The 18,819-nt window shown below is 35.6% G+C and overlaps 1 protein-coding gene and 1 long non-coding RNA gene across 2 annotated transcripts in view; one reads left to right on the top strand and one right to left on the bottom strand.

Annotated features, from left to right (window-relative positions):
- The window catches only part of LOC119259973 (uncharacterized), a 78,320-nt gene extending 78,240 nt beyond the window's left edge, over nucleotides 1–80 (top strand). Inside the window, exon 5 of the long non-coding RNA XR_008554290.1 lies at nucleotides 7–80. This is a non-coding gene — a long non-coding RNA (uncharacterized LOC119259973). The remainder of the gene's footprint in view (nucleotides 1–6) is intronic.
- The window catches only part of DIAPH3 (diaphanous related formin 3), a 454,058-nt gene that overhangs the window by 55,876 nt on the left and 379,363 nt on the right, over nucleotides 1–18,819 (bottom strand).

Raw genomic sequence — 18,819 nt, 5'->3', positions numbered from 1 at the left:
TTGCAGGGTTTAAAGGTCTACAAGGAATGAAGCACTCCAAAATAATGTTCAGGGACTAATGGGTGCTGACTCTGCTTTCCCCCACTTGGAATGAAGATGTGTTGCTGGTGAAGCTGTGATGTGTTCAAGGTCCAGGACAGGCCAATTTAAAAGAGTTCTTTGAGTTTAAGTGTCCAGACTGTCAGATAAAGTACTTCCAGAATACTATCCAAGATTTAAAACCCCACGTATAAAAGAACAGTAAGTGCAACAAAAACTAAGCTGCTCAAAGTCACTGAGCCCCTCCTTTATGGAAACAGTGTCCTGGCAACTGCAGGCCCCATTAGTTCCTTGAGGCAATGGGGTGCTGAAATGTGCCACATCTGCTCTTGCCAAGCAGCCATTTCACGTCCACAGGATGCTGGGTCTCTGGCTATTTCAATAGGGGAGAGAGAGGGAGGGAGAGGGAGAGAGGTCTTTTCTCACTGGTCGGTAGCTCTCTAGAAATACTAAAATTCTATTGATAAAGATTAATTTTTTAGTTTATTAAACACTGTTTAAAGATTCTTTTAAGTCTCTTTATCATGGTCTTGCTCTTTATCCCCATTAGTATTCTCAACAAAAGTTAGAAGAAAAATAAGACTTTTGATTGGCTGTCACTGGAAGTCTCAGACCTTGTGATAGAGGGACAATCCCCGTATTATAGTGTATGAGGCTTACCTGCAAAGCTGTGGGTAGGATTCCCAATTTTAGCAAAACCAAAAAAAAAAAAAAAAAAAAAAAAAAAATGAGGACAACTGGGAAAACTGAAACTAAAAAAAGGACACAAAACATGAACGTTCTGAAATCTGATCTAGTCAAGAGTATATTGGAGAAGGGGTGTAGTTGGTGGTGGTGGTGGGGAGCAGCAAGGAGGAAAAAATGAGGATATTTAATTAAATGTGTATTTTGGAAAACTAATTGCTCAGATAAATAATAAGTTTTTAGTGTAAGGATGTGCCATGCAATATTTGAAAAATATTTATATTTGGAAAATATTTATGGGACATACTGATATTAGGAAACTATTCATTACTATCTGGAATTCAAATTTACCTGACCATTTCATGTTTTACCTGGAAATCCCAGTTGCAGAAAAGCCCTTGCAGATACTGCTACTCAGAGTGAACTTACTCTATAGCTGCTTAAGGGCCTACATGGTGTACATTCACCTGCAGGCAGGAGGAAAGAGCTCACTGTGGATAACTACAGCATTTTAAAGAATGGAAGTAAAGAGTAAATGAAGCTCTTAATTGGTCTCAAACTTTCAGCAGTTCCTAGATTTTGTTTCCTTAAACCTAGCTTTAAGTAAGTGTTTGCTCAGGGGATGCAGCACAAGTGCTGGCCTCTATCACCAGCCCTGTTTCATTTTTTCCCCCTGGCTGTCAGGAAGCTCAGAAATAAATCACAGTACTGACTTTTCAGTTTCTTCTTCATCCTTCATCCTTAGCAAAGTCACCTCAAATTCTTTGGGAAAAAAAAGAGAGATGGGCCATAAAATACTAAATCAAATGACCTGATTTTTCTCTATGGTAGTCACAACAGAAGTCACCTTCCTGATTTTCCATCTGTGGGAAATAAAACCTAGTTCTGCTGTTTATTTTAATAGTTATATATGTTAAAAATTTGGTTATATAAGTTCAAAATATATCAGTACACATCCTGATATACAGTATATGTCTGCACTGTTCTTGCCATGATGAATGTATGCCCTAGAGCAGAAAAACTATTCCAAGAATTACAACTTTTATTTACCAAGGCATGTGCTCTAAAAGACAAGGAGAGCAGTATCAAGCACTTGTGTTTTTATTTGCTTCACTGCTAAAGTAGAAGTGAAAATGTAGCTCAACTTTGAAATGTTATATATATCTGAAAAATAAGATAATTTGTAGCATAGTTAAACTTTGCTCAAGTCTAGAGAGATAACATGAAAAATTCTCAGGCTAGCAATTTGCTGACTAGAAAATCACTATGTTTTCAATCAGCCTAATATGGCAGTTGTTTTTCACAGGCAAAGAAAAGCTAAAGAAGACTTACAATCTGTAGCTATTCAGCAAAGCTTGGCAAAATTTAGCTGCTAGTTTTTTTCTTATCCTTGTTATACGTTTTCCATATGGGACTTATTATTATCAATGAGAAGAAATAATAGAAGTGAACAGAAGCAAGAGGAAGGTCCACACTGGCATGCATTAACTGCTTGTCAACTACGGTTTTCCTAATGAATTGCCCTGTTGCTCTGTATCTCACTGATTACAGTACAACAGCTTTCATTAGTCACTGCAAATAAGACTTAGTGCCACCTTATTTACATTCTATTGCAAATAATTAGCATTTCATATTAGCATCATCCAAGGCACTTCTGAACTTACAGCAAGAGTATTTGACATCATCCAATACTTGATTCAATCCTGAACAAGCCTGAAAACAGATTCTCTACTTTTAGTTACAATGGTGTCACCAATGAATTCTACCATGGCTTAAATTCCTGCCAATACTGTAGCTGGGGATATCAAAATGCTGCAGTAATTAGACCTTGCAAGCTTGACTTCCCTAGTGGTAGAACTGTCATAGAAAGGGAGGAATTGATATTCAAAGTTTATAATAACTCAAACCTCTACAATTATTGTTAGAACATGAGCACAACCACTTTAAATGGCAAAAAGCAGTAAGAAAAAGCCTTCCTACAAAAGACACAAAAAATAGCATCATATATTTGATGACCAATACCTTTTCTCTGCTAAAAATTTATAATTACTTACTGAAACTCGAACCTCATTATTAACTTAGTGAGCAAGTATTTCTTTTGAAAACCTAAGTGCCCTTTTTAAGATTGTAAAGCCTGTTTTATTATACAAATTAGAACTTGACGTTACAAGTATATTATTCTAGAATTAAATGTGTAGATTTGCATATAATATTTCATAAAACCAAATTTACAAAGTATTTTGCACAAAACCAGTTATTTCCATTCCTACATAAACAATGCATATATATATATTATACATATATTTAATTATATATAACTGATGCTTTCTTTAGCATTCACCTACAGTAAAACAGGAATCAGTGAATTAAATAATTCTGAATTTGTGTGACTATGTTGTTCACAGAAAGAATTACTTAATTTGAGCATAGTACCTCAGGGAAAGGATACTATCAGACCCAGGATAGCTGGGTCCCTCTGCCTGCTCTTATTTCTCTGCCTTTTTCATTACAGGGCTCTGTGCTGTTTGTATAGCTTCAGGACTTCATGAGAAAAATGAGTTTCCTGGTCCAATTATCCAATTCAAGAATCCCCAACTAATACATATTTCTTCCTTTTTTCACTAAGTCACAGATCCAGGCTGAATCTCCAGATGCTGATCAAGTGGTTTCCTCACTCATAGACAATATTGGTGATCTATTAGACTCTTCCTACCTTAGTAACTCAGTTTTTAACTAATAAATTTAACAATCTTCACTAGACAGTTGAGAAAAACAGGCAAGTGGATGTAAAAATGCAATATAGTTACAATAAAAATTAGCCTTAGGGGCAAGGAAATAAATACAAACTTACTAAAAATAATAGTGTGTTCAGACTGTTGACTAAGAGCTCCTAGTGAATGTGTTAGAGAATAGAGGTTAGAATCAATGATGATGATGAAATGTGCTCAATTGATAAAGGTCTTTCATACAAATTATCTTTTTTATAGAAGCATTGAAGACCCTGAAAGAAATAGTCTCTCTTTCACATTAAATGCTTTATTCCTTACCATGTCTCTCAATGGGAGCTGTGAATTAGTTCTACCAGAAGGAAACCTTTTCAAAAATGAGGCAAATCTCTGTAGATTTCTTGCAAGGTCATTGTGACCTGCAATAACAAAGGGGTTTTATTCTCCCCTGGCAACAGCTGGTGGTCAAATTCAGGCTCTAGTTCCTTAGGGGTATAAGGTTGTTGTTTAGGAAACTGGGATGATAATTAGTCCTATGTTCATGAAGTCACATGGAAGATAGTAAACAATTATTTGATATCCAGGGGAGAAGACTGTCAGAACTTGTCTGGACTGATACAGTCTGTCTCCTTCCCAAATGGCTGCCTAAATCTACCAGGGAATTTGGAAACTCTTTCCCATCCAAGTATTTATTGTCATCCATCCATCCATCTGTCAAGAGTAAAGAATATGGACAAATGAACGGGTTTAAATTACATTTTTGTCATTTACTATTTAACCTTGAACAAGTTCCTTAACCTTTCTGTACCAAAAGTTTCATTTCTTTCCTATCTCCTCCTTTACATTATAACTCAAATGTCATTGTCTAAGGAAGGCCTTTGACAATGATTGCGCCTTCTCATTAATTTCTTCCACAGCATTTATGATAAGCTATTGTAATATATAAATGTGTATGATCTACCTTATGCCACACACACACCCCCTATGTCTTAAGGAATTTTTGTAATGATGGATTTAACACATATAAGTTTTTAACTATAGAAGCTACATAAATGTTCATTTTGTTTCTATTGTGAGGAAGATGTTAGGTAGAGAAAATTTAAAATAAATGTAAACCTAATAAAGAAATTTCTTGTCTGCTTTATTATTAAAAAGGCCCAGTGTGGCCCTATATAGTCAACCTACCACCATACAATAATTTGACACGCAGCCTTAATTCCTGTATTTTGGTCTCTAACACTCTTCTTCTTTTAAGAGAATGAGTATAAGATAACTGATACCAAATTCTATAGCACCTGAAAAAAAAAAAAACTGTTAAAATGGGCTTGGGACATCTTGTTGCTAAAATATAAGGACACATTAAAAACTGCCTGGGGCAATGTTCAAAGGCCATAGAAACTTGGAGAAGATTCTTACTGGACAAGTCTGACTGTGTCGGTATTCAAAAGAGAAATTAGTCCTTACCAGTAGAGTATATTCTTAATTTCTTGCTTGTTGCTCCATTTTGTAATATTTGGTAAGGCTATGCCATCTAATTATTTTGCTTGTTTGCTTTTAAATTTGAATTTTAGATTATCATCCGTATTTCTAAGAAAAATTCAGTAGGTAATTAATTTTAAGTGACTTAATGTTGAATGGCATCTTTATGAATGGATAAAGAATTCTTAGAAATAATTTAGAAAAAGATCAAATAACACAATAAACATGGGGAAAGACAGTGTTATTCAAAGGACAGAGGTAGAAGTGAAATTTAAAAAAAATTCAATTCTGAAGCATAAAATTCTGTTACATTTTAAAATAAAATTATAAGAATGCAATCATTGTTAACTGGATGAATCTGAATATAAACACTAGTGCTTTGTGGCATATAAGACTGGAAAATTTATAGGACATGAAGTAACAAACACAGGTGAATTTTTTACTAATTTAACACATCAGTACTTAGCGGGGAAAAGTATACTCATTTAGATGGATTTTTATTCATTTCTATAAGGAGAAAGGGATATATATGGGGCACTATTAAGACATAATAGTTTCAAGGTTGGACATAATGCAAGAAGTAGGAAGAGTTCAAAGGAGGACTATAAAAGCATGGATAATGCCAGGATCCTGAGAGGAGACCTGGCTGTGTATCCCAACGACTCCTAGCTCTAGGGAGCTGACATCTTGGAATGACTTTGCTAATTATGGGATACTTATAAGTCACAATAATGTGCACACTGAGGAAAAATGGAATACTCTGTGCTCAAGACATTCACATGGTAAAGATAAAAGGCATTGCATTGTCTGGCAATATGAGGACTTTAAAGATTCCACCAATGCAGAATAGGAGGCTTGATGGTAGCCAGTGGGCCAGCTCAATAAACACAGATCTGGGGCTGTCTTGGAAGGAACCTGATCTTGTGAAAAAAATCAGTTAGGTATTTACTTAGAACATTTACCCTTAACTGGTCTGAGATCATATTCCTTTTCTTTCTGATCTGGTAAAATTAGAGTAACTTTGGAGGTATAGAGAATAAAAGAAGAAACACTTACATAGACCAGACAAATTCTAGTATAGATGCATGCAATCAATAATTGAGTTAGAAAAAAATTTAAAAATTAGTCAATAATTTGTATAATGATGGCTCCCAGTTGTTAAGCATGTGTGTGTATGCATAAAAAAACTGACTATGAAAGAGTAACATGGGTTCTTTGTGATAATTAAATCTATATCATGATTACGGTGGTAGTTTACAAATTTATACGTGGTAACTTTGCAGACTTATACAACATTCATACACAAATGAATGCATGTAAAACTGGTGAAATATGAGTAAGTATATGGCATGAAACCAAGTCAATTTGACATTTTCTTGGTTATGTGTAACTATTGTTATGTAAGATATGACCATTGGGGAACACTGGGGATTCTCTATACTATTAAAGCAACACCCTGTGAATATAATTATTTCAAAATAGAAAGTTAAAATATTTTTCAACATCTATTAAATACTATGAATCAAAAAAAGATGTAGGTGGACTACAAATATATATATATAAACTTTATGTAATACACACACACAAATATACATATACATACACACACACACACACACACACACACACACACACACATAAACTTAAAAATTAGAGGCAAACTGAAAGTTTAGTTGGGCCCTTGAGAAGTAGTTGAAGGGATTAACCTATAGGGCACACACACTTGCAGCCAGATTTTAAAAAGGAGTGATTAAAAAGGAGCTGTATTTTTAAATTGTGAGATTCTTCATAAAAATATAGTCTCTCATGAGAAACAGAAGGACTGCATCCTAAGCACAATCCAGAGAACTAAGCAGCTGACCTCCTTAGAGAGAGCATGTGCTCTCCAATTCCCCTCTTTACTTGCACTTCCGTTTCCATGTTCCAGTCTGCAGTGGTATTTTAGTTTTTATCTCTCCTTTAGTAGTAGGATAAGTTTATACTCTCCATGTTTCATATATCTGGATGTGCGTGAAAAAATTATAAAGGAAAAGTGCTAAGTAAGGGGCAAACAAAGATATAAACTGGGAAGTGTTAGTATCTTTTTAATTATTTTTATTACAAATGAAAAATTTAGGGCAGAAACACATCATGGAAAACTAGGCCTGCTATTCTTTTGTTACTCACATTCTTAGCAACTTGAGGAAGGTATTTTTAAAATATCAAGAGGAATGTAAATAAAGCACCGAAGGTAAAATGAGGTCTGTATACTGTTTATCTTTTTTGTTGCTGAGTAGTATTCCATCGTATATATACACCACATCTTCTTGAGCCACTCTTCTGTTCTGGGTCATGTATATTCTCCCATAGTTTAGCTATAGTAAATAGCATTGCAATAAATATGGGAGTGCAAATTTCCTTTCAAATAAGTGTTTTTGAATTTTTTTTTTTTGATTGATGCCTAGGAGTGGAACTACTAGGTTGAATGGCAGATCCACGTTTAATGTTTTGAGGCACCTCCATACAGTTTTTCATAAGAGCTGGGGTATCCCAATATTGCCTCAATTAAAAATATATTAAAATTTTCTTATTGAAAAATGAACAAAAACATCCCAATGCTTTATATTGATATTGACTAACAATATGTTGACTATATTAGGTTAAACAAAATATATTTAAAAATAAAAGTACACTGTAGAGGTAGAGAATGTGAGCTCTGGAACCCAGAGCTATCTCCTCATAGTAACCATTTTTAATTTGTAAAGATACTTAATCTTTTATCTTCCCCTTTTAACTTCTTTTCCCACTTGCTCCTCATTTATTCATCCTTCACCTCCCTGTTCTCATCAACATCATTCCTTTGCTGATTCCTTCAAGAAGCCCTGGTTTTTCCTGCCTCTGTATATTCTCTCTTGCTTCTTGCTGACTCTTATCAGGCTGGGACCTTCCAAGGTCTCCCTTCACATTGCACTACAAATGTCACTGTTTAAGAAAGGCTTTTGCTGATGACCAAATCATCTCATTTATTTCCTTCATAGCATTTATGACAAGCTGTTATTCTGTTACTTGTTTACTTGCTGTTGCAAGAGAAGACAGACCTTATTAGGCTCACAGAGCAGGAATGGGTAGAGCCCTGGCATCTTAACAGAGGCTCCCAGGAGCTGCACCACGAGCATCTACTGAGTGTATGCTCAGCATTAAACCACAACACACTGATGAAGAAACTGCAGATTTTATGTCCAAGAGCAAATCATGTTTTTTTGCTTAAATGTTTAACTTTGATTAATCTCTCATAAAGTTCAAAAGAAAACTCAATCATGTAATTATATTTAGAAAGAATATTCAGAACATTGAGACAAGCAATGGCACAACAAAAAAAGAATGCCATTTTGATAAATATTAAGCAATCCAATTAGACAGCCACCATACCTACTTCTGTGTAACATTTTGACCTGCAAATTGTGCGTTCACACAGTAGAGGCAGCTCTATAATTACTCTGATCACCACAGTTAAAAAGCTGAGAAAGAAAATGAGCCAGTAAATCAACATGAAAGACATAATTGCCATATTTGAAGCTCATACAAGGCTGTTTGTTATCTATAGTCCAATATAGTCATTTTTTTAAAAAAAGGAAAACAAGAACCAAAAAGATTGTTTAGCTTCTCACAGTTGTAATAAAAATGTTCATACCTTGGGCCTCCCCTGGTGGCGCAGCGGTTGAGCGCTGGGCTACGAGACTGCCCGCAGCCTTTGCAGCGCCGGTTAGTTTCCTGGCCGCCGGCGAGGGTCCCACACACAAAAAAAAAAAAAAAAAAAAAAAAAAAAAGTTCATACCTAAATTTAGAAAGATTTCTGGATTATATTCTACTTTCACTTGGATTTTATGATTTTTAACATCAAAATGATCTTTACTAGTCATCTGTCAGAATCCTGGTGTGTATGTCACGGAAAATATTTAATCATCTCCTATTATTATGAGAACTTATTAACTGTATTAAACTACACTTTTTGGGATATCAGAATAACTTAGAACAGTATAATGTTCTTAATCTAGTCAAAGTGAGTTAACAATTTCCAACTTTGGCCCTCACTGCTGTGTAAAGCCTGATTTGTCATTTTTTTTTTAAATATTTATTTATTTATACAAGCACTGGGTACAGTCAGAAGTGCCGGAGGGTGAGAGAATTCACCAGAGCCATAGCAGGGAACAGAATAAGCAGATTGATGAAGTACACTGCTGAAGGGAGCAGCGGGTGAGGCAGGAGAGGTCTGTGCGCCATGTGGGACCCTCGCTGGTGGCCGGGTATAGAACCTGCGCTGTAAGGGCTGCAGGCAGCTTCGCAGCCCAGCGCTCAACCGCTGCACCACCATTGGAGGCCCTGTCATGTTTTCCTATCTGTACAGAATGCTGTTAAAACATCTCACCCCAAAAAGATTCCCTTTTTATTCTGACCCAAAAAGTTTCCATCAAAAAATAGTATGCTTTTCTCTACTCATTCAAAATTTAGTTCACATTATATTGTTTATAAACTTTTTAGTCTAAGCATGTGGGTTAGCTCCCTTGCTGGCCGGGGATCCCCTCATTAGTGTACTCTATTTGCAATTCTATTTGCTGTAAATTGGTATTAAGAGATTTTTTGTTAATGATGTAATATATTTATGTTTTCTTCTAGTTACATTTCAGCCTATATATTCTTTGAGAGCTTGGAGCTTAATTTCTGTAAGTTCTTAATAGTAGATTGTAGGGGTTGTATCAATTAATTTTTTACAAAGGTATCCTCAGTTTTGGTTTTAGCTTCTTCATAAGTAAAATGAGAAAATGAGATTTTTAAATTTCAGGTCATTATCCATCAATATAGACATTATCCTTTTCAAAAAGTAGAAGAGTCTGGATAAGAAATTAGGAAAGAGACTAAATTAATAAAGATACAAATAATGAACATTTCTTTTAATATTTTTAGGCAGGTGTTTCTGCATGTATATATAGCAGGTCTTGATGTGGTATGGACTTTGAAATGTGGGTTAAAGTAAAAAAAGATTTAACACCATCACGGGGCTATAAGAACTCTAGGTTTTCTCAATATCTCCAGTTCCAAGGCACTCATTTAGATATTAATCTTTCTACATATATCATTTCTCATTAAGAACTATTACTGAGGGGGCCTCCCTGGTGGCACAAGGTTTTGAGTCACAGCACTATGAAGCTCTCCACAGCCACTGCAGCACAGCATGAGTTCCATTCCGGGCCAGCCAGGAAGCTGACCCACATGGCACAACAGACCTCTCTTCTCTCTTCTGCTGCTCCCCTCAGCAGTGTATTTCAGTCAATCTGCCTGTTCTGTTCCCCACTCTGTCTCTGGTGAATCCTCTTACCCCCTGCACCTCTGGCCTATACCCCAGTTCTTGTATGAATAAATAAATCTTTTTAAAAAAGGACTATTATTGAATTAAATGCAATTTTTATTTATTTATTTATTTTTTAATCTTAAATTTTATTTTTATATTCCCCCATACAATTGCAAACGCCCCATTCTGACCCCAATCCTTCCCCTCCCACCCCCCACCCCCCAAAAGTGTCTCTGGTTCATAGTTTTTTGTTGATTTTGATTTTCACTTTCTTATATTCATTTTCCTGGTCCCTTATTTAAGTTTTCTAGATTCCTGCTATGAGTGAGACCATCCGGTATTTTTCTTTTTCTTTTTGGCTTATTTCGCTGAGCATGATCCCTTCCAGCGCCATCCATGTTGCTGCAAATTGCATGTGTTTATCTTTTTTGAATGCTGAGTAATATTCCATGGTATATATGTACCACATCTTCTTGATCCAGTCATCTACTTTTGGGCATTTGGGTTGTTTCCAAAGCTTAGCTATTGTAAACAGTGCTGCTATAAACATAGGGGTGCAGGTGCTCTTTGGAATTGATGTTTCTGTGTCCTTTGGGTAAATACCTAGGAGTGGAATTGCTGGATCATATGGAAGCTCTATGTTTAGTAGGTCCAGAAATCTCCACACAGCTCTCCATAGTGGTTGGACCAGTTTGCACTCCCACCAACAGTGCAGAAGAGTTCCTTTTTCTCCACACCCTCGCCAACATTTGTTGTTGCTATTTTTTTTAATATGTGCCATTCTCACTGGTGTGAGATGGTATCTCATGGTAGTTTTGATTTGCATTTCCCTGATGACAAGTGATGTTGAACATTTTTTCATATGTCTGTTGGCCATTTGCATTTCCTCTTCAGAGAAGTTTCTTTTTAGCTCTTCTGCCCATTTTTTGACTGGATTATTTTCTTTGTTGTTGCTGAGTCTCATCAGCTCTTTGCAGATTAAATGCAATTTTATCCAAAGCAGACTACTAAGAAAAATTCTCATAAGCACATCAATGACTAAGAAAATGTTCATTTCTGAATGACAGAAATAGATTTCTAGCAATTTTTCCTGCACAACAAACCCAGAATTTAATTTCCATAAAAAATTTTCAATTTGAAACACCTAATCTAAATATAACTAGTGAGAAGATAAAAATAAAACCTACTATCAAAAAAAAGTAGTGTGCAAATATTATGTTCTATCACTTATTCTGAAATTTGATATAAAAATATCCTAGAAGATTTCTGAAAGAAATCTTTATAAAAGACAAAATATATAACCTTTGATGAATTCATTACAGGTAAAATCTGAAGAATAATATCCAAGTTATGAAGGTTTAATTATATTTAAGTCTTCTGCAGCCTTCAAATACCTTTAGTTTTATGGTGCTTAGGTTTCTTAACTATTATTTCTTAGGAAAAAGAACCAAAGTACATATTTACCCCAGTCTCCTTCCAATATCAAATTTGTGGCATATAATATACTACTTCCCTTTTCAGTACCAATCACAGACATCACTAAGTGCACACAAGTTTCTTTCCAAATGATCCTTTGCCAATCCAGCAGTCAAAGAAGCAAATACTAGTCGATATGTTATTGAGGGGAGAGGAAACAGTTTCCTAGTTTGGCTTGAACAGAATCCGCTTATGTCACAAAAACTTGGACCTAGAAACCAAGTTGTCATCTTTCTCTCTCTCTCTCTCTCTCACTCTCACACACACACTGCCTAACTGATACAAATATATATATATTCATTAATCTGTTTTTGTTTTGTTTTTTTTTTTTTTGAAGATTTATTTATTTATTTATACAAGCACTGGGTACAGTCATAAGTGCGGGAGGGTGAGAGAATTCACCAGAGGCAGAGTAGGGAGCAGAACAGGTAGAGGGACCAAAGTACACTGCTGAGGGGAGCAGCGGGCGGCAGGAGAGGTCTGCGCACCATGTGGGACCCTTGCCTGGTGGCCGGGGATCGAACCGGCGCTGCAGAGCCTGTGGGCAGCTTCACAACCCAGTGCTCAATCGCTGCGCCACCAGGGAGGCCCTCACAAATCTGTTTTTGATTTAGGTTAACAGTAAGTCAAGAGATAGTAACTTTAACCTTGTATTGTGTTTAGTTGCTGAAATTGCTTGACATAATGAAACTCAACTTACTCTTATTGTTCAAACTCAAGAATAAAGATTATATATGAAGGAAGATGTCTAGTTCCTATGCTCTTCCTTTCTTAGCTCCCCATTAAAATTCGGTTTCATTCACTGTGCAGAAGCTTTTTAGTTTGACATAGTCCCATTAGTTTATATTGTTTTGTTTCCCTTGCCTTTGGAGTGAAGTGCCCAAAGACATTACTGACAGTATCAAAGAATATTTTGCCTAAGTTTTTTGTCTATGTATTTTATGGTTTCAGATCTTACATCCAAGTCTTTTATCCATTTTGAGTTAATTAATGTATATGGTGTTATATATTGGCATAGTTTCATTCTTTTGCATGTGACTGTACAATTTTCCCAGAATCATTAGTTCAAAACTTTCCCTTTCTACAATGTATATGTTTGACTTCTTTGTTACAGATTAACTGTACATGTAAGTGTGGGTTTGTAGCTAGGTTCACAATTCTATTCCTTTGGTCTCTGTGTGTCTATTTTTATTCCAGAACTATACTCTTTTGGTTATTATAGCTTTGTAGTTAAAGTCTGAAGTCTGGAGTAAGATGCTACTGTTCTTGTTTGTCAGGATTGCTTTGGCTATCCAAGGTCTTTAAAACAAAAGACACCCAAGTATATGGGAGAAATATTTGCACATCGAACATCTGACAAAGGGACGATATCCAGGCTCTACAAAGAATTCATATAACTCAACAAAAACAAAAACCCCATCAAAAAACGGATAGAAGAGCTAAATAGATACTTTCCCAAGGAAGCCATACAGATGACTAACAGGTACATAAAAAATGTCCATCATCACTTATCACCTGGGAAATACAAATCAAAACCACTGTGAGATACCATCTTACACCTATAAGAATGGATCATATCAAGAAGACCAGAAACAAAAAGTGTTGGTGAAGATGTGGATAAAATAAACCTTGTACCCCTATGGAAATAGTGTGGAGGATTCTCAAAAGATTAAAAATATATCTGCTATATGATTCAGCAATTCCACACTAGGTATCTACCCCCCAAAAAGTGAAAGATATTAATTAAAACGTGTTCATGCAGCACTATTTACAATAGCCAAGTTATGGAAAAAACCTTAGTGCCTGAGGACAGATGAATTGATTAGAAAGCTGTGGTGCATATACACATTGGCTCAGTTCTTTAAAAAAAAAGATGAACTCTTGCCATTTGCAACAATGGATGGAACTGGAAGGGATTATGCTAAGCAATATAAGTCAAAAGCGCAAAGACAAGTATCAAATAGTTTCAATTATATGGAATGTAAAGAAACTAAACAAAGGGTCACATAGAACCAAACCAAAAAAAAAAAAAAACCCAAAAAACACCCAAAAAACCTTGTACAACTGAAGCTACCAAAGGGGAAGTAGGAAGGAGAGCAAAGGAGGGTGGGGCCACAATGGACTGTGGTGGAGGATACTGGGTGCTGTGGTGGTGGTGGTGCGGTGTAGAAACCTATCTGAAGAGGTGTGATCCTGTGCCTCTGAATGATATACAGTACTTTAAACCAGTGTTACCTTGATAAAAATAAAACTCACTATCTTATCAAATGGGTTATAATGGGAATGAGACACAATACAGGAAGTTCTGCATTAAAAAATATACTAATTATTATTTATGGATAACTGAGTTTTGGAAGTGAATAAAGAAAACATGAAAGGCTAGTTTAATTCAACAAAAAATCCCATAAAGTTTAACTTTTAAAAACTAAAGTCTAATTTACTTTTTGCTCATCAACATCTTGTAACAAAAGTTAAAATTTATGAATTATTGAATTGGTGAGTAAATTTGCCCCTGTAAATCATCTGACTTTGCCTCTGAGGAACTGTGTCACTTCCTCTTCATGTCAATGTCTTGCATGGCTGAGTTGCCACAATCCGCTTTGGCCACTAAAGCTCAAGTCATTCGGAGCCATCAAATCAATTATAACAGCCGCTGCTGCCTTACACAGACAGCCAGTGATTGATAACAAAACCTGTCTGCTTTCAGTTCTCATCTGACAGCAACAAACTAGTCCCTGCCTGCTCTTAGTGGCATTTGTCATAAATCAATAGCAATTCCACCAGCAGAAAGGTGCTGGCAACTATCTTTAGTTCACCTGGTCTCATTTTATTTTCAAATTATAAAACTATAATTATTAAGGAAGATTAACACTAAAGTTTATGTCTTGAAGTGTCTAGTATTACATGCCAGTAATCTCATAATTTGACAACATACAATAATCCCACTTTATAATTCAATTTCTTTTTGTGAGATTTTAAACATTTTTATTATTTCACAATATGGGTGCAGCCACATAGTTTTCTCACCACCAAAGTTCCCACAATCCTCCACTATCTTCCATAGCACTCTCCTCCCCACCTGTTCTCTGTTCTTCCCTTCCCTCTTCCCCTCCTGAGTGTCTTACCTCAACTTCTAAAGTCAATGACTAAAACTTTGAGTAAGAAAAAAATTTATACCAATATTCTCCAATTTTATATTTAGTAGTACAAAAATGGTATTTCTTTTCAGATTATTTCACCCTTTGTCATCTTTTTCATTTGTTTCACCAAATATTCTCAATTATTATTATAATTTAGCAGTCACTGCCAACAAAGCAAAAAATTAAATGCAACATTTAAGAAAATATTAGTCAACAATTTAATTAGAAGACTACACTTTACAGATGAAAATATAAAACTCTCAGAAAAAGTTATTACTGGAAGACTGAGGCCAGTATACTTAAAATATTTTGTGGAATTGTATAATACCTAGTCATTTGCAAGAAAACACTAATCTAATTTGCTGATTTAGGAGAACACTTTAAGAATTTCTAACATCTTACTATGTAACATCAATGCAACCTTACTATGTAACATCAAAAACACTTAATAGAAAATCTGGATACTTTTGATATATTGGGGTAGCATGCTAATTTAAGCAATAATGAATGATTCCAGTAGTGATCTTACATAATGAGAGTAAAACAAAGATGATTCATAACAGGATAAAATATTTATATAAGGGGGGAGGGAAAAGAAAGAAATATATTAAGAACACATATATTTTATATAAGGCACTCATAAGCCCTGTATATACACGATTTATTGGCTCCTCAAACCTCTAAGGTAGGGATTTTTATTCTCAATTTACAAATAGGAGGACATGGGGTCAATGTAAACTTTAAGTCATTTCTGCTTGATGTCATTGCTTATAGTCTTTGTGGGCTCATTTATCATTTACTCACCATTTATTGAGAATCTACTATAAGTTATCTGCTAACCTAAAGCATCTGACATGGAAAAACTAATAAAACTCAGACAATGAGAACACAGGTAAACAAAACAGACATGGTAGGGGGTAGACCAGCCATGACTATAAAAATGGAACATCAACATCATAGAGATAAAGGCAGCAATAGTTCCACTTGCTTCAGTCCTCAACATGTGTGCTCTTATTTAGAAAGCTTGACTTAAATTTCAGTTAGGATAACTAGTTGCATGGGCATGGGTAAATGATTCTCTACCCTTAACATTTTCTCATCTGTAAAAATGGATTTTCCTAAAAAAAGGTTTGATTTTAATTTGAAATGAATTAACTGGAAAACAGAGTATATGATGGTTAGTCATTAAATGTTAATTTCACTTTCCCTGGATATAGAAACCTTCACATTTAACACCTTTCAAGTTCAGTAACCATCCTAAGAAATATACAAGATCTATCTTCTTCATTCAAAATGCAAAATTAAATGATTCCTAGAACTCCCCAACCAGCACTTGTACTCATGATAACAATGGCTTGGGATAATTTTAATAAGGAACCTGGCTAAGAAGGTGGCCCTGTGAAGCATTAAGATGACTAAGACAAACACATGTATAAGATAATATATTGCTTAATAGTATGTAAGTAAAACCTATGAGCCCATCAGCACATGAAAATTATTTTTTGCAGCACCAGTTTAAAGAATCTACTTCTTTATATAATAGATTGCAGTATCCATAGGGAATTGTGTTAAATTCAAAACTGTAAAGTCAGTTTTGCATACGTTCCAGTAACAGTTAGAGTAACTTGAAATTTATCTTCATAAATTTTGACAATTTGATCACTGTATACATATTATCTGTGTCTCTCTGTATACTGAGATATTTTCACCAACACATCATCTCTCTATAAAAATTTGAATGAATTTATAACCAATGGCTTTCCCATTTCTGAAAGTTTTTTTTTTTTTTAAGCAGAAGCAAGAAAAAACAATTTTAGGTATTAATAACATATCAGGGGTGAGTTTAAACTCTCTCCTTACTTGCCTCCATCCTTTCCTCATCATGCTGCAAGGATCAATGCCTCATGCTTGGGTCCAAAGTATCAATATTAGCTGCTGTTAGTAGAGGGATTAGTGAAGGGATTTGAAGTTTAAAATTTGTATTTTGTTAAGAATGTGATCCTCTACAATAATGTGATGAATAAAATAAACTAACGACATTTCCTCTACTGAATTGCAATTCAAATCTTGAATGTATTTGGCATTCTAATACTGAACTGTGGGAAGCTGCGCAGTAGAGAAGAAAAACCACATCAGATGCAAGAATTAGAAACTCTTTACTCCATACGTAGCAATATGAGCTGATCAGTTAACTACTCTTGAGTGCCCATTTTCTCATTTGTTAATGGGCACTACTTTCATCAACCCACACACCTCACAGTTCTGTTCTAAGAATCAATGGCAGTACCACCAGCACCAGTAGTGTCAGAAGTACAAGTAGCGTCAGAAGTACAATAGCATCTATGATCTTTCATGTTTCTAAGTATTATTCTGGGCCAGGCATTCTGTGAAAAGCTTTTAAGCACAGAACTTATTTAGTACCTGCAGCAATCTACAAAGTACATATATTTTACGTATTTTAAGGAAGGTAAAACTGAGACACACAAAGATTAAACATTAAGCAAATATCAAAGCTGGGATTTAGACACAGGTCTACTTATGTCAAAGCCTGTCTTCTTACCAAAGTGTTGACTCCTTCTCTGTACTATTAAAATGTAATGGTGGAGGGCCTCCCTGGTGGCACAAGGGGTTAAACACAGCATTACGAAGCTATCCACAGCCTCTCTGCAGCACGAGTTTGATACCCAGCCAGTCCGGGAGCTATACACATGGTGCAGCAGACCTCTCCTGTCTTGCCCGCTGCTTCCCTCAGCAGTGTATTTCAGTCAATCTGCCTGTTCTGTTCCCCACTCTGTCTCTGTCTGGTGAATCCTCCCCCCCCCCGACACCTCTGGCCTGTACCCCAGTTTGTATATGCATAAATAAATAAATCTTAAAAAAATGCAATGGTGGAGACTAAAAAAATACATAAAATTACACTTCCACACTAATCTTGAAATTTAAACACATATGCACATTTTTGACATGGTGTATACAGTCCCTGTACCTATTTATTACATGGTAGGTTGCAGAATCTTTTCAGAATAATTTTTCCTTGTTTCCTGAGAAAATATGCTGTTGTCTAAGAACAATCAAAGAATATTTTTAAGCACAGAATGTAAACAATAGCTATTTTGAAGTCAAGAAAGTTCTGAGTTCCAATCTACATCTCCTATACATATGAGAACATTACCATTAATGTCACCTTTCTTAACTTGGAAATGGGAACACTGACTTACTTCACAGAACCTTTGCAAGAGTTAAGTACACAATGCCAGTCATGGAGAGAATGCTCAGTAAATAATCTGCTAATATTAATTACAGTGATAGTAGTGATGACATTTAATGAGCCTATATGTGGGAATTGCCCACATGCTAAGTCTAACACCATGCACCAAAGCATTCTGTGATCTGTAAAATTAGCAAACAATGGGCATTTAAGCACTAAATAAAAATGACATGGAAGAAAGTAAAGGCAAATTAAATTCTCAATCAGATACCTTGAGAAAAAGTTCAAGTTGTATGTAAAGAATTATGAAACTTATAACAAGTCAAAATTAGATAACTTACCTACCTTTTACAAGTTGGAGAAACATTTATATTAGAGTAACAATATAGTCACTCCCCTCCTATTTATTCACCAAAATAAGGGGATGAAGAGCAGATGATGGGGGACAGAAAAAGATTGATGGATGTGTGTACTAAAAGCACTAAAAGGGCCTCCCTGGTGGCGCAAGGGGTTAAGACATAGCACTAAGAAGCTATCGCCAGCCACTGCAACACGGGTTCAATCCCCCGACAAGGGAGCTTGACCTACATGGTGGGTGCAGCAGACCTCTCCTGTCTCACCCACTGTTCCCTTCACAGTGTATTTCAGTCAATCTGCCTGTTCTGCTCCCCACTCTGTCTCTGGTGAGTCCTCTTACCACCCTGCACCTCTGGCCTACACCACAGTTCTTGTAGGCATCAA

The sequence above is a fragment of the Talpa occidentalis genome, unplaced genomic scaffold (assembly GCF_014898055.3).
Source record: "Talpa occidentalis isolate TD23 unplaced genomic scaffold, MPIMG_talOcc4v2.1 talOcc4.5, whole genome shotgun sequence".
Lineage (NCBI taxonomy): Eukaryota > Metazoa > Chordata > Mammalia > Eulipotyphla > Talpidae > Talpa > Talpa occidentalis.
This window is presented reverse-complemented; position numbering and strand designations above follow the sequence as displayed.